The sequence below is a fragment of the Lithobates pipiens genome, unplaced genomic scaffold, assembly GCF_037356315.1.
Source record: "Lithobates pipiens isolate NorthernLeopardFrog02 unplaced genomic scaffold, aLitPip1_a1.2 Scaffold_27, whole genome shotgun sequence".
Taxonomy (NCBI): domain Eukaryota; kingdom Metazoa; phylum Chordata; class Amphibia; order Anura; family Ranidae; genus Lithobates; species Lithobates pipiens.
Genome location: NW_027507788.1, coordinates 154,908,242 through 154,924,697, shown reverse-complemented (window position 1 = coordinate 154,924,697; position 16,456 = coordinate 154,908,242). Strand labels below are relative to the sequence as shown.

The 16,456-nt window shown below is 44.2% G+C and overlaps 1 protein-coding gene across 1 annotated transcript in view; it reads left to right on the top strand.

Annotated features, from left to right (window-relative positions):
• The first annotated feature begins 235 nt into the window (after positions 1-235).
• LOC143934253 (nicotinamide N-methyltransferase-like) overlaps positions 236-16,456 on the top strand; it is a 32,742-nt gene continuing 16,521 nt past the window's right edge. Inside the window, exon 1 of the mRNA XM_077457706.1 lies at positions 236-365. The gene's annotated coding sequence lies outside the window, so the exon portion shown is untranslated. The remainder of the gene's footprint in view (positions 366-16,456) is intronic.

Here is a 16,456-nt window from a genome sequence, read left to right as displayed (position 1 = left end):
TTTTATATATATATATATATATATATATATATATATTTGTTATATTTATACTTTAAAGCTAGTGTTGTTGCCCTTTACAGTGTTGATTATTTTCTGTGATGCACCCCCAAAAACAATCTACATTTGTCAGGTTTCATCTTGTTGGTAGACTTTTACTCTCCTACCATGGGGTGTGGTGAATGGTAATCACAATCTTCAGCATGTAAAGGGTAAATTAGCATCTACACCAAATATGCAGGAATTCTCATTGCATACTTTGTAGTGAGGGAGGGTGTCAGCATCGGGTTTCACTGTAAACTGCTGATAAATTCCACAGAAATTCACAGGTAGGACGCCTTCAGCTGAGCAGTGAGCACCAATTTGAGGTAAGGAAGCCATTGTGGAGCCAACACCAAAGGATATTTTTTAGAATCCTATCAGCATCTAAAATGTATCAGTCCACCCAGAAATTGCACTTATATTGTTTACAGCTTTTCAGAATTTAACTTCTCAAGTGGTAACTGGTGCATCAGTAATGATGTATTGTGTTTTTTTAATGCAGATCTAAGCATTAAATGTATTATTAGAGGCTTTTTATGCTTTTTATATTGCCCACATTACATTAGACCTAATCAGATGTATGGGGTATTTTATTTTATTTTTCTGTTCACAATTTCATTCAATATTTTTAGTGGAATTTTTGCAAAATAACACTTTTCTCAGTTTGACTTTATTTTTTTCTCTGTGCGTTAAAGAGGAAGTAAACTCAGCTCTTTAAATGCTCCTTCTTAATCCAGTGTAATAAAGCTTTCCATAACATTCTGCATTAGTCTTTCCCCCTAAGGATGTTTCTTACTTTTTTTTTTTTTGCAGTTGATTTGTAATTCCTACTTCCTGGTTGCAGCCAGCGCCATTGTTTCATCAGATTTGGTGACCTGTCAGAATGTGTAACGGAAGTGATGTTTTGTCGCCGCCATCTTGCTACACCCTGTACTCCTCCATAGTAAAGGATACACTGAGAAGGGGGAAAGCAGATCTCTTGGTACACTCACCGGAGTTTTGCATTTTACACGTATTTTTAACAGTAAACTGAGGTTATATTGTGAAATACAGTACTTAGAACTCCGTATGACTGGTTAGATGTTGAATTTTAAAAGCAGCGAACTTCTGTCAGATTACCAAACCTATGAGATCAGCAGGCTTTTAAAAGTCAACATCTGAACGAGGCTTTCTCAACCTTTTAACCCTAGAGGAACTCAAAAAATAATTTTCAGATCTCGAGGAACCCTTACTAAAACCAATTCATTAGGGGTCAATAGGAACAATGCTCCTTATACTGGTGGTCAATAGGAAGATTGTTCCCCTTAAAGTGGTGCTCAGAATGCCACCCTCAGGGCCGGTTCACACAGGGGCAACCCGTCAGGCGACTTAGCCGCCTGACAAGTCGCACCCCGCTCTATGCAGTGGAACCGTTCTAATTGGAGCGACTCAAGTCGCTCCGACTTAGAAAAAGGTTCCTGTGCGACTTTTGGGGCGACTTGCATTGACTTCTATACAGAAGTCATTTCACAAGCCGCCGCTAAAGTCGGATCACGGTCGCCTGAGGCAGTCGCTCTGCAAGTCGTGCTGCCTCAGTGTGAACGGGCTCTTAAAGACCGCTTAAAAGATATTTTGTGTCGTGCTGCTGGCTTTGCTAGGTGGTGCTGAACCTTGAACTCTTTAGGCACCATCAAAAAGGTGGTTCATCAGCCACAGCTCAAGGAACCCCTAGCAACCTCTGGAGGAACCCTGGTTGGGAATGGCTGATCTAAACATTCATATGGAGTTTTAAGTACTGTATTTCACAATATAAACTCAGTTTATTGTTAAAAATTAAGTGTAAAATGCAAGACTCCAGTGTGTGTGTAACAAGATGTCTGCTTTTTCCCTTCTCAGTGTATGCTTACTATGGAGGAGTGCGGGGTGTAGAAAGATGGCGGCGACGGAACGTCACTTACGTTACACATTCTGACACATTCTGCAAAATTAAACATTTTTGTTACTATGACCCCTTTCACGCGAGGTAGTTTTGCAGGCGCTATAGCATTAGAAATAGAGCCTGCAATCCGCTCTCAAACTGCTGCACCATTGTCTCCAGTGTGAAAGCCCGAGGGCTTTCACACCAGAGTGGTGCACTGGCAGGACTTCAGGAAAAGTCCTGCCAGCAGCTTCTTTGGATCGGTGTGTTTACCGCTGCTCCCCATTGAAATCAAGGCAAAACGCTGCTATTGCGGCGTATTGCAGGCAGTTTTAACCCTTTCTCGGCCGCTAGAGGGGTAAAAGTGCCCCGCTAGTGGCCAAAATGCGCCAAAAATCCGACAGTAAAACGCCACTAAAAATAGCGGCGTTTTACCGCTGATGCTATGGGCGGCACAGTGTGAAAGCCCTGTTAGTGAAAGATTACAACACTGCATAGAAGGCTTATAGCAGAAGTCTTTTAGACTTGGGTTACTTTCACACTGGGGCATTGGTGGTAAAGTGGTGCTATTTTTACCTTTACTGTCGTTTTTGCAGAGGTTTTTGGCTGCTAGCGGGGTACTTTTAACCCCCACTAGCGGCTGAAAAAGGGTTAAAACCACCCACAAAGCGCCACTGCAGCAGCGGTTCAGCGGCGCTGCCCCGTTTTCATCCGTTAATGTACATGTTTCCATCAATTTTTTCGTCCGTTTTTGTATCCGTTTTCATCTGTTTACAGCAGTTTCTGTGCCTTTAAAGTGGAAGTAAACCCATAGAATTAAACAGTTAAAAAAAAAAGGCATGCCGGGAATGCTAACTGCACATTGGCTGTACTCTCAGCCAAACTATCAAACGATCCAATGGCTGGTGTCATAACGAATCACATGTGCAGCACCATAGCAATTGAAGATTAAACAGAGGCAAAGATGGCAGCTTCCTTGGCTGAAAACGATAGGGGAGTTTACTTCCACTTTAAGGAAATTACCCAGAAAGCATTGCTCCTCCCATCCTACATTGCCAGACGTGAACAATTTGCCGACTACTTTCTATCTCCATCTGGAGAAATTCCATGGCAGTGTGTGTGTATATATATATATATATATATATATATATATTATAATATAATGCAGTGCAAATTTAAATGAATGAATTAATTTGGTTATTTAATTGTGTTTTCATAGCATAAAAATACACAAAAGCACAAAAGTATGAACTTTGAATTATTTCTTCAAAACGTATCTTAACTGATCAGACGTTGACGGACGTTGACGGTTAATATCAGTTTTGACGTAGCCTTGTACGTTAGCCTTGTACGTAAAAAAAAAAAAAAAAAAAACTGATAAAACCGGAAGTGGAGGTTAATGGATGGTCATCCGTTTGCCCATAGGAATGCATTGTCGTCCATTGACGGATGGAAAAAAAATGGATAGACGGTCCTTCCGTGTGAAAGGGGCCTTAAGCTGCTGCTATTAAATAAATCTAAATGTAATCGATATGCTTAAACCCCCTAAGAGAAGTGTAAACATTAGCAGCGCTAAACACCTTCCCTAAGTATAAAGTGAAGGGTGTGGAAACATTATTGGACACTTTATACTTGGTGAAGGTGTTTAGCGCTGCTAATGTATACACTTCTCTTAGGGGGTTTAAGCATATAAGTTACAATTATTCAACAATACTGCATCCTGGGTGAACTTGTTGTTACATTGTAACCTATATGAATATCGACACTGATAGAACCTGATGTACTAACATTGGGGTTTATTTACTAAAGCTGGCGAGTGCAAAATAAGTCTCACTTCTGCAGAGAAACCAATCAGCTTCTAATCTCAGCTTGTTCAATTAAGCTTTGGCAATAAAACCTGGAAGCCGATTGGTTTCTATGCAGAAGTGAGCCTGATTTTGCACTCTCCAGCTTTAGTAAATCCCATAATGTGAGAGTTTACATTGATTAAGTAAAGGTATGTGTTGTGACATGGCTGCACATTTTAAGTGTTGGAAGGGGTATGTGTCACACAGGGTTCTCAGAGATGCAGGTTGAGCAGCTCCAGGATGTCCATTCTAAGTGGAGAACCTGGTTTTGCAGTTTTCTCAAGGAATGGTAATTCCTGGATTTTGTTCTGGAGGCTTTGAAGAGTTTTGTGAGGGATGAAGCCTCTAACACATTTTACTGGAGATCAGTAACCTGATTGTGCAGGTGTTCACAGCCTTGGGGTGCAGTCTGTGGTTCAGGACTTCTTCCCCTGAAGACAAGTTGCTTCAGGAGGAGTGTGTGTGTGTGAACAGACTCTGGGAGAGTGTCTTTGGAGAGGCAATCTAATATGATCAGACTGTCACCCACCGGTGGAGCTTGAGGGGTCGCAGGGCTCGCAATGGCAACTCTACCTATGCTTCAGGGGGCCCGTGCGGCCTCCCTGTTGCATTAGGCTTTACACCAGATGTTGGCAACCCATCAATCGCAATCTATCCCTCGATAGTGGGCAGTTGATTGGTCCCCCCTGCTTCCCTTCCTTGCTGACCCGTGGAACCTGGACAGGGGGGCAACAGGGGCAGAATTTTCTGGAACCTTTCCCCTCTATATTCCTTCGGCAGCAGCTGAAAGGTGTCTTCTCCTCCTCTCCCTCCCTCTGCATTCATCTGCTGCAGAAGGAAAATACAGGGGATTGGTTGAAGTAAATGCTGCCCCCGCCGCTCCTCCTGTTCAGGTTCCCCTTCCTTCTCTTGTCCATGCCCTGAGTGAGTCTCAATCTCCTTTCTCTATCTCAAAAGTGAGACTTCAGGGGTCTAAATATTTAACCAAAGCCCCTCCAACAGGGATGCTAAAAAAATTTGTAAATAAATAGAAAATAAAAATTGTAAAAAAAGAATGAAACAATAATTTAAAAACGACTGACACCATCCACTGCCCCACTGACACCGTCCACTGCCCCACTGACACCGTCCACTGCCCTACTGATACCGTCCACTGCCCTACTGATACCGTCCACTGCCCTACTGATACCGTCCACTACCCTACTGACACCGTCCACTGCCCTATTGACACCGTCCATGGCTCTACTGACACTGTCCACTGCCCCACTGACATCGTCCACTGCCCTACTGACACCGTCTACTGCCCTACTGACACTGTCCACTGCCCCACTGACACCGTCCACTGCCCTACTGACACCATCCACTGCCCTACTGACACCGTCCACTGCCCCACTGACACCGTCCACTGCCCTACTGACACCGTCCACTGCCCTACTGACACCGTCCACTGCCCTACTGACACCGTCCACTGCCCTACTGACACCGTCCACGGCTCTACTGACACCCTCCCCTGCCCTGCTGACACCCTCCCCTGCCCTGCTGACACCCTCCCCTGCCCTGCTGACACCCTCCCCTGCCCCGCTGACACCCTCCCCTGCCCCGCTGACACCCTCCCCTGCCCCGCTGACACCCTCCCCTGCCCTGCTGACACCCTCCCCTGCCCTGCTGACACCCTCCCCTGCCCTGCTGACACCCTCCCCTACTCTACTGACACCGTCCACTGCTCTACTGACATCATGCACTGCTCTGCTGACACCCTCCCCTGCCCTACTGACACCCTCCCCTGCCCTACTGACTGACAATATCCACTGCCCTACTGACACCAACCTTTGCTCTACTGACATGTCCACTGCTGTATTATAACTGTGGGGGAAGGGGCTATGTGTGACAGGACATGGATCACGCTCCCGATTACAGGGAGCTGTGATCAGTGTCCCGCCACTAGGCAGAATAGGGAAATGCTTGTTTAGATCAGCATTTCCCTGTTCTTCCTCTTCGTGAGACGATCGCGGGTATCCCCAGGGTCGGACTCACAGAGCTCGCTGCGGGCATGCGCGCGCACCTCCTATCCAAGCCTCGCGAGATTAGTACAATAACGTGATTTCGCACAGCGGAGCCTGTAACGATATCACGTACTGGACATGAAACGTTGTGGCTGGTTGCCATGTTGTTTGGAACGCAGCCATAACAACTTGGCTAACCATGTAACTTTACAGAAGAATCTGAACTCCCTCCCCCCTTGTGTTAGGAATTCAAAGCTTTTAAAAGTTCAAAAGGAAAGAGAGGTTATCTCATCAGAGGAAGCAGAACCAGGCTAGGTCAGTAAACAATGCTCATGTTGCTTGGCAGGATATTCAGGCCTGTCTTAAAACTGTCACCCTCTCCATTCAGAGAACCAACAGATACCTTTCGTACCTCAAACCACATAGAGTGCAGACAGCTTCATATAGTTCTGAAACTTCAGCATGTTTCATAACTTCAAAAGTAATAATGGCACAGCCATAATATGGACATATTTAGTTTCCTCAGATAATTTGTAACATTTCAAGTCCAGACACCCCTATGTCTGGTCGTATGGGAAACCACTGGGACCCCTTACTCCTCCTAGGTAACCCTGAAATGGGAAACCTGTCATGTGTGTACTTGTTTTGAAGCAACTATCACGCTGATCACTAAAATTGATATCTGCAGTCTATAAACAGTAGAGAGGCAGAGATATAAATATGTATCACAAAGTGTACCTGGGACAGGGTCATGAGTGTAGACACCTCCCAGCAACCAACCCCTAAACAAAATGACCAGACGATTGGTCACTGGTTGCTGTCAACACCCCCTTTGATTTGACAGAAAAGAGGAGAGGCCAAGGCAATGGTCAGTTATCCTTTTACCATCCAAGCAGGACCATCTGCCAAGTTTGAGAACCGATTACCTTTGCTCATCGATCGAACGCTGATTAACCGTCGGACATTAATTGCAAGTATTCTTCTTTCCCAATTCTACCTTATTTCTTTGTGGCTGTATATTGTCTTTATTTTTTGAAACATCCTTTTTCTGTAAATTTTTTATTCGCACCAACCTTGACCTTTTCATAATAAACCCTTAGGTTGAAAATTGTTAACCTTGTCTTTAAAGCTCTTAATGCAAGCTATCAACGAATCTGTCTCTTAAAAGGGTGCTACTGTGGTAGAGTAAGGCTTCTGAGTGTTGCAGGCGCTTATTCTAAAATTATAATTGGTATTGCTAAAATTACGAGTCCTCTGTCTTTTAAAATGGGGGTGGTGGCAGTTAAAGGGTTAATTGTGTAATTAGCTCAGTGACAATCGCTCTCAGGCTGCCCGCACCTAGATTGTGGTCCCGCAAGCTGGAAAATCTTTGTGATGGGCGCAGCTGAGTGTGGCATTGTTACGTAAGTGACAGCGTGGTGTGAGGTTGGCCGGTCCTTCATCGCCAGTTAGCGAGGAGGGCATGGATTTGACACCCGCGTTCGTCACAAGTGGTTAATAAACATGCACCAAAATGCTTACACACGCAATTGGCCACAATCTGTTATGTGTGACACATGGATAGGAGGACCAGGTGTTGTAACAAATATTACTGTAGTTATGGGGTCCATTTTACAGCTCAGGCTAGGTTAGGTGTGAAGGCTGGCATAGAGCAGGGGTGCCCAACCTTTTGAAAAGCGAGGGGCACTTAAGCGACTTGGTAACCGTTTACGGGGCAACAATGAGCGGAACAGGTGGATGGCAACCCATTCTACTCTATAGAACCCACTATACTCTTTTTCCTGGCCCACTTCACATCAGCACACAATGGGTTAACACCTCCAGAGCCCCACATGACCGCTTGTATCTAATTGAATGAAAGACAGCCCCTCCCCCAACTAAAATGTGTTTTTTTTTTTTTTTTGTTTTTTTGGTCTGCTCCAGGCTACCTGTTGATTTCAGTTGGCAAGTCATTTGTTTGCTGCATTCAACCCCCCCCCCCCCCCCAATGTTCAGCCTCTCCTGGAGTTGAAAGACCCTGAATGCAAATCCTTCCTTAAACTGGGTGCCTTGTGCCAAGGCAGCGGGCAAAATGATGCTTAAACAGCATTGATATTGTGTGGTATTATAAGAGCTCTGCAACTCTCTCTTGGGTTTTTTTTCCTGTCTTTTTTATATGCAGTGCACCGCACTGCTCTCCTGGCTCTATTATTAGCCTGCGAGTGGCTGCAAATGGTTTTACAGGGTGCAGGGAAATGGGCATTACAGATGGGAACCGCCAGACGTCATGCAATTATCTTGGCGGTCTGCACTTGGGAGGGCCCCTCTCCCTCTCTCCAGTCCTGCCAGGTAAAGGACTTCCCTCCAGATTCTGGATGTACTGCCCTGGCTCCCTTGCTATGCTGTGTACTTCTGTGGGTTTGATAGTCTGACTGGTTTTTGGCTCAGACTCTGTGTCTGCCTTTGGAAGTGCTGCGTGAAGCTCACCTGCTGATGCTTTAAAGCAGTGGTTATCAACCATGTCCTCAGGGCCCACTAACAGGCCAGGTTTGTAAGATAACTGAAATACATCCACAGGTGATATACTTCGCTGCTCAGTGATTGCAGTATTCTAGTCTGCATCTCTCCAATGTAATACATAAAACCTGGCCTGTTAGGGGCTCTGAGGACAGGGTTGATGACCACTGCTTTAAAGTGAGTGGATGAAGGCAGATGGGTCTTAAAGAGACAGTGTACCTGTTTTTTGATTGAGGTAATATGCCTTTTTGCTTATATTTTATGCAAATATGAGCTTTGGCACAGAAGATTACCAAAGGTAGCAGGGGGTGACATGGGACATGGTTCTTAAGAGTGCCCAAGGAAAATATGCAAATGAAGGTGTTTTACATTATTTTAGGAGCAGAAACATTGAACGCAAACACTCCAAAAAACATAAGACCCGCCAATGATCACAGGATGATGACACCTAACAGGTTGTCACATTAGCTAAGCATGTAGCAGAAAGTATGCTGCAAATATCCATGCGACAAGCAACACCTATAATGATAGAGCGTAAATCGCTCATTGATGGAGGATGGTCTTTTCCCACAATGATAGAGCATAAATCGCTCGTTGATGAAGGATGACAGAGACATCGTCAGAAAGCCAATTTACAGTGACAGGTTCTCTAAGCTTTCTCCGAATAGGATGGCTGATGCATGTTTATGCACTGTACTTCAAGGGGTGGATGCTGCTCTCTAGTGTCTGGGGCAGCAAGTGTCTTTGCCTTTTTTAGAACTCGATTTACCTTCAGAGATCCTATGGATGAGAAAGTGGACTTTCACACCAGATGCAGTCCAGTGCGTTTTTTATTCTGCATCAATAACGCATGGTCTAACTTTGATTCCAATTACTTCATTTATACCAGCACAGAACATACTAATGCAGTCAACAAAAGTAGAATGTTGCCTTGTTTCTCTATGGGACACATCTGGAAAGTTGCAAAGCGCATTGAGAATGCATCAAAAATACTCATGCAGAAACACATTTGGAACACAGAAATTGTGGTGATCTGGCCATCAGGCTTGCACAGAATCTATATAGTCACAGATTTTGGCTGCCAATCAGCAATGGAGTTAACTTCGCTGTATAAACTTCAGAAATGGCATTATATTCAACACTGGAAACTTCCAGATTTGCACAGTATCTGGAAAGAGTGGAACCTAGCAACTGACTTTTGGTTGATGCTTTTGATAGACCTAATACAAGCGCTGGCACACTCAGTCACTGCTATGAGAGCATTGTGGTTACGCCCACTGGAGGGCAAGCAGAACTACACAAGCCTTTGACGTTTCCTATAATGGGAGATTATTGTTTGGCCAAATGCTGAACAACACAATTAAGCGAATAATAGGAGGAAAAGTCTGGACGGTGGCCACAGACTAGTAAGAGGAAGCCACCATCCTTCACTCAAGCCTACTGAACTTCAGAAGGTGCAGGCGGCCAAATCTTATAGGACAGGCTGCAGATTTAACAGATCAGATCACAGTGGAGGTGTCTAAAAGTTACTTTTGACATGAAATCAAGTCCAGAACAAGCTGCTACGGTAAGATGGCTAGAAAGCCAGTCTGTTCCAGTTGGGACCAGGGGGCCTGAGTGAAGTTGATGTTTGTAGCCTCTTTCTGAAGGGTTTGGACGACAGTCATCAAAGACCAGTGGGTCCAGAAGATAGGTGGGAGTACAATGGAGAATTCCAAAGTTGACCACTGAATTCATTTAATTTATGTTCAACAGATCTCAGAAGAGAAAATGTTTGCAAGATTTTTATACTGCTACAAGGCCATCGTGCCAGTGATGCCAGAAACATAGAATCATCTGTGGACCTTTCTCCTCTGTTTTTCTAGTACTTAAGGCAGGAGAGTTCTGGCATGTTTTTGGTTTGAAGGAATCGAATGTGTTCATACACATCAAAAGGTTTAAGATGGAATCCATGCAGACAGTCACAGGGACAGTTCAGCCGGAGGACTAGTTGGTATCAGTCGACTGGCCGACTCATACTTCCGTGTACCGATCAATGCTGAGCACCAGAAGCGTGTGAGATTTGCGGTGGCCAGATGTCAATTCCAGTTCAAGTGTCTACCTTTTACAGAACTGGCACAGCCCCAAGAATCTTTTTGAAGATCTTGTTGGCAGTGGTAGTACTTTGGCCCAGGTGGCACATGAGGGCATTTTTCAAGTTGCCTTCTTTAACCTATGAGCTGTGCTGTGTATGGATCAGAAATCTTTGTGTATAGTACAAATTCAACAAGAACTGGAATTTTGAACATCGAAACTGTGCTTCTTTCATAGGCATGCCTCTCAGCCCAGGAGCTAGGATGAATCTGGTGCTGGGGAGTCCACAAACTGAAGATACATGTCAAGGCCAATGGAATGCTGTGAAGCGCAGACTCCCCAAGTATCTTAAATGGAAGTCTTTTATAGCATCGGACGTCTTTCAGGATCTTCAAGGGGGCTGAGTAAGGTTGACAACAAGACAGTAGTAGCCTACACTGCCTGACATGGGGACACCAAAAGTATTTTTGTTACATCTTGCAAAGAAACTTTTCGTTGGGGTAGAGAACCACTTAGTTAAGTTTGGTCTTCTTGCCAGGGAAGACAAATCTATTTATTGGTTCAGTTAGGCAGAATATTTTTTTCAACAAGTGTCTCATACCAATATTGGCCCTATGGGGCATCCCAGCAGTAGTTTTCAGGGAGACTTCACTGAACATGCAGCTTCTGATATTGGCAACAGGATAGCAATGCAAATACTCTGTCATAGAAGATAGGTTCAGTGTGCCATGGAATTTTCTGTTTGATCTTTGTCTCTGGTCAAATGAAATCTTTTAATGGCAAGGTCAGTAACAGCACCCCAATCCAATGCGACTACTTTTAATAGCCTGGCTATGGAATAGGCTACACTAGAGGTGCAGGAATTCTCATCTGAGGTTGTTCAGACCTTGCTGACCAGAAGATCATCCATGAACAATACATAGTAGACAATATGAAACGTTTGTTTTGTTTGCTCAGCAAAAGCTTTCTCTCCTGCGTTCCCTGCTCTAGCCAATATCCTTGACATTTTACAGTCAACGCTAAAGATTGGTCGGGCATAAAATTCCATTTAAGGTACAGATCTCTACCTTATCTTTTCACAGGCTGCAGATGGGTGCAAAAGCCAGTGACCAGATGCTTCTTCCAGATGACACTCTATATATGACCTTGAGGAAAATTCTTGTTCCCTGTGTAGGACTTTGGGTTGGATCTGACAGCACCCGTTGCTCCAGTAGGTTTCATTTTCATTGAAGTACCTCACAGTAAAACTAGTTCTCCTAACAGCAACTACTTCAGACAGAAGGATGTTGAAGATTGCAACACTTTCCTGCAAGTGCCCTTTGGTGTCCTCTCCCCAACCCCCTTCCCTCTTTTTTTTTTTTTTAACCAGAGATAGATGTGGTATCCAGTTTCCAGAAAAAACGTGAAGTAGTCCCTCTGAGTTTCACACGAGAGTCACCTTCAGTTTTCTTACACATGGTCGAAGTTATTATGCTGCATCACCCACCACAACCACGTGCGTTGCACACGAATGTGGGGAAATTGCAGCAATGACTAATCAAATCTATCAACTTTTTATACTTTAAGCCCCGTTCACATTGGGCTGATTTGACATGTCAAATCGCATGCCAAAATGGGGCCTACTGCCAGCAATGGCACTGTTTATACCTACAGGGTGACGCAGACTTTGCGGCACCGTATCCCTTTTAAAAAAAAAAAATTTTTTTTTTCCCCAAAAGTTAGTTTCTTCACTACTTTTGGGAATGATTTCAATTGACGTTTGTGCATAAACCCGCACAGATGTCTCTCAAATCATCCCCAAAGTCTGGCAGCAATGTTGGTTTGACCTGAACTCTCACGATTTCAAACCTGCCCTCTGTGTGAACCCCTAGGCTTATTCTGGGGAGTAGGTGTGAAAATTGGGGCAGGCTTTTAGGAACCCCAGTGCATTACTTTGCCCAGGGGCCCATAATTCTATTAAGAGGGCCCAGTAGCACGGTTAACCTGTAGATTTCCTGCAGGTTAGCTGTACTTTGCCATAGACTTGTAATAAATCCTGTAGGTGCGGTGCACTTTCAGAAAGCACAACAAACTCTCAGGTCATAGAAGTCTATGGCTCAGGGCAGGTAACCCACAAGTGTACTGCTCTGCACCTGCGGATCAGTTTAAAAGCAGCCCAGTAACCACTGTAGAACAGATATGCCCATATATACACACTGATTTTAGTAATAAACTTACCTTTGATAACAGTATTCTAGTCCACCCCAGAGCAGGAGATTGTGGGCACCCCTGGGGTAAAGCTGAACTCTAGACAAATGGCTTAATGTGTGTGTGTGTGTGTGTGTGTGTGTGTGTGTGTGTGTATGTTTAAAAAACAAAAACAAAATAAAAACACATTTTATTTATACAGAAAAGAAACGTTAGAGATTACCCAATATAATGTGGAAGATACAACCTTAAGTGACATTATTGTGCTAAATGGTCTGAGAAGAGGCTTTTTTTCAGATAACTACTCAAGATAACATTCCACAGCTGGGTATGGTGTCTCTGTTGTTCCTAAACATGTTCTGAAACTATAGAGTCATTGAAAGATCACTGTGAGTCCCATTAATAAGTCCATCACCTTCACGGCCCAAATCTCCACCACAGTCCCCCCCCCCCCCCCCCCCCAGTTCATTCTTGAACTTATGCCCTCCCTCAATGATCCTGTACCCACCCACAACAGTCCAGAAGCCTGACCCTTCCCCACCACCACTGAGGCCTTCTCTTCCTTTCTTGAACACGCTGAAACCCATTGAGGTAGACTTGAGAAAGCAAAGCAATCCTGGTGCCTTTGACACTTCACATCCGACCCATGATTGTCTGTACTGCAATGTTTCATTGCCCCCCTGCCTTGGAAGAGCGGAACTCCAACATTGATTGCAGGATCCTGGCATATCTAGTCCTGTAACTTGGGAATATGGTGTAATGATTGTAACAATTGGATCGGACCGCGAGACAGCACTTTTCAGCATGGTGAAGGAAAGTTCAGGAGAGTCTTATTCGTGGCACATTTGTCTCAAGAAATTATTTGGTTGTCTTCTGGTGGTGGTTGGGTGGGCCTTGGGACAGTCATGCATGAATACAAAAAAAGGAAAATGTCAGTGTACAGATATTGGAGGAATGCCGGACAGGAGCAGAGGGTTGGCCATTAAGACTAAATGCTTTTTAAGGGGTGTAATTGGACGAGTAAGTTGGATCCCCACAGGGAACAGAGTCCGAGCAACAGCCAGTATCATCCATGGCCCTTGATGGTAGGGATAGTCAACACTTCCTGCTATTGCCAGGTTCCTGGGTTCACACATGTTCACGGGGCTCAGGTTAAAGCAGGAGGTAGAATTACATTAAGACATAAGACCTAGATGTCCAGGGATACTTTGTGAAATATGGTACTTGTATGTTTGTGGAAACCAGAGTCGGGCAGAAAGCCTGACAATTCATAGCTCATCTCTGATATTCAAACAAAAGTTCCAGAAGACTAGTACATTTTAATTTTAAAGATATAGAATAACATTATCAGTTAATGGACTGGTATGATTACTTAAAGTAATTAAAGATAAGAATATCAAACAAAGTAGGAACGAGAAAAGGGGGGGGGGGGGAATACATGTTTAATGTCAAGAGCATTGAATCTGCATTCATAAAAACAAACTAACAATATATAACTGTCCTGAAAAATTATAATGAGCCTTGAAAAATAATACATCGCCGCGGTTACAGCAGCAACTTGGCAAAAAAAAAAATAGAGGAACAAAAAAAAATTTAAATGGTTAACTCCTCTCCCATATTAGTGATCAACAGGTGAACAAGATCACTGTCATTAAAAATGTACAAGTCGGGTACAAAAAAATATTAAAAAAAGGAGAGAATAAAACAATGGTTGCCAAAAACGCTTAGAACTTACTCAAACCTGACTGCACTTTATTGCTCGAAATTTGTTTTTAGAGGCTTTTTCCAAAACAACAAAAAGATATAGTTCTAGGGTCCACTTTTAAATGTGCACAATACTCTACATCGCTCTCTTGATAGCTACCCACATCAGGACAGCAACAGGGTGGAGTTTACTAAAGCTGTGGCCCTGAGACTGTACATGAATGAACTTTTCCCATTAAGAAACCTTCGTTGGAGATATTTGTATTGACCTCTTTTGATCTTTAGATCACCCAAATCATCCATTTCACTCCTCCTAAGCCCTTGTACACACGGTCGGAGAATCCGTCGGAATGTGTCCTATCGGACCGTGTTGTCGGATAATCCGACTGTGGTATGCATCGGACTGATTCCGTCGGACCCAATTTTCAAACTTGTTGGAAATATTTTCCGACCAACTGGTTCGATCGGACATACTCCAATCGTGTGTAGAGAATTTTGATCGGACCAAGTGCCACGCATGCTCAGATCAAATTCCTACATCAAAGCTATTGGCTACTAGCCTGAACGTAGTCCCATCGTAACGAAATTACGTCATTACGTTCTGAATGATCGGATTTTTCGACAACTTAGTCCGACCGTGTGTATGCAACAGTTTCGGACAAGATCCAACGGACAAAATCCTATGGATTTGGTTGGCAGAATGTCCGACCGTGTGTACAGGGGCTTAGACATCCTGATTTCCAGCTCCTTTGTTAACTCCTCCCCATGCTCAAAATCAGGACTGCTCCAGAACCTCTGGAACTCTCCCACCCCAATATGTCCAGCCAGGGCCTACCCTTTTCACACCTAGGTGATCAAAAAAAAACTTATTTCGGGAAGCCTAACCCGCCTCAACCTAAAATGTTATCTCAGCCAGCTCCATATTAGAAGATTCCCAGCAGCTATTCTTTTTATACCACCCTCCTCTCCTTAGATCATAAACCCCTTGAGCAAGGACCTTCTATTTATGACCTGCACAGATTGTTGGCACTATCTAAATTCTGTTGCCCAAACTACCCAACTTTTAACTCCTCCCCGAATCCCCAATGGAAGTTTCCGTAGGAGTAAGGGGATGTCAAGTTTGCTATAAAACCTTTTCTCTGGGGTAATAGGGGTCCACCCTTGTGTCCCTACTCTATCTATTCCTAGGACCGGGGAAGATGTGCAGTAGACTCCCTGAGGTAGTGTACCATGCTGAGTACAGTTCAACTCGTATGCAGAATATAGGGCATCACTGGATGTTCAATACCAGCACCAATACCCTTGTCTCAAGTATTTTTAACTTTGTTTAGGACCAGTTGGGACACTACTCCCGCACCCATTAGACATGACCACCTCCTGTGCCAGCATTGTTGCCTTTTCCCGTAGCACAGCACCTTCCTTTCTCCAGCACTCATCAGTCATCTGAGGCTGCCTAGACTCAAACTATCAGAACAAGATGGACTCCAGGGTGTAACGCAGTAGAGTCTGATAGGATAGTACCCAGATTGACTGACTGTGATATCTGCACAACCTTCCATCCCTGCCATTAGGGGTAAGAACAGTGCAAGTTAGATTTTGATTTTTTGACAATCCTGGAACTGAGTCAACCACCACTCTATTATGACTCATAGGCAACCTGGATACTACCCCCATCTGCCTGTCTTTGCAAAGTGATGCTGGACAGAGCAAGTTGGCTTTCCTAACTCCTTCCCTGATACGTAGCACAAGACCTCCCAATGTGGTCCTGAGTATCTCCAGCTCCATAGTGTTAAGGTACCCAGTGCCTCACCTCCCAGCTCCAAAGGCAGTCTCCATTAAGCCTGTCTTTCTTTATCTTAAGTATGGGAAATAGTCTGAATACCCGGATTGAAAACCACCTGCCAACAGGTACAGTCATTTCTTTATAGAGGCTGCACACCTTCTCCCTCCTTTATCAATTCGGTAATCAGACTGTTATACTTCACCCATACAAAATAAACTGTCTACACTATTCAGACCGGACTCGCATGAATGACAGGGGCATAGTGCAACAATGGGGTACTGGACTTCCTGGCATGCAGGACACAGACCACTAGTTAAGGTAATCTAGGACAGGAAGGACACCTATAGATTTTAACTGAGGAGAATATGGCATGCTCACACATCAGAAGTGAGGGTCCTTGGAACAGCCAAGAGCTGGGAACACCCCA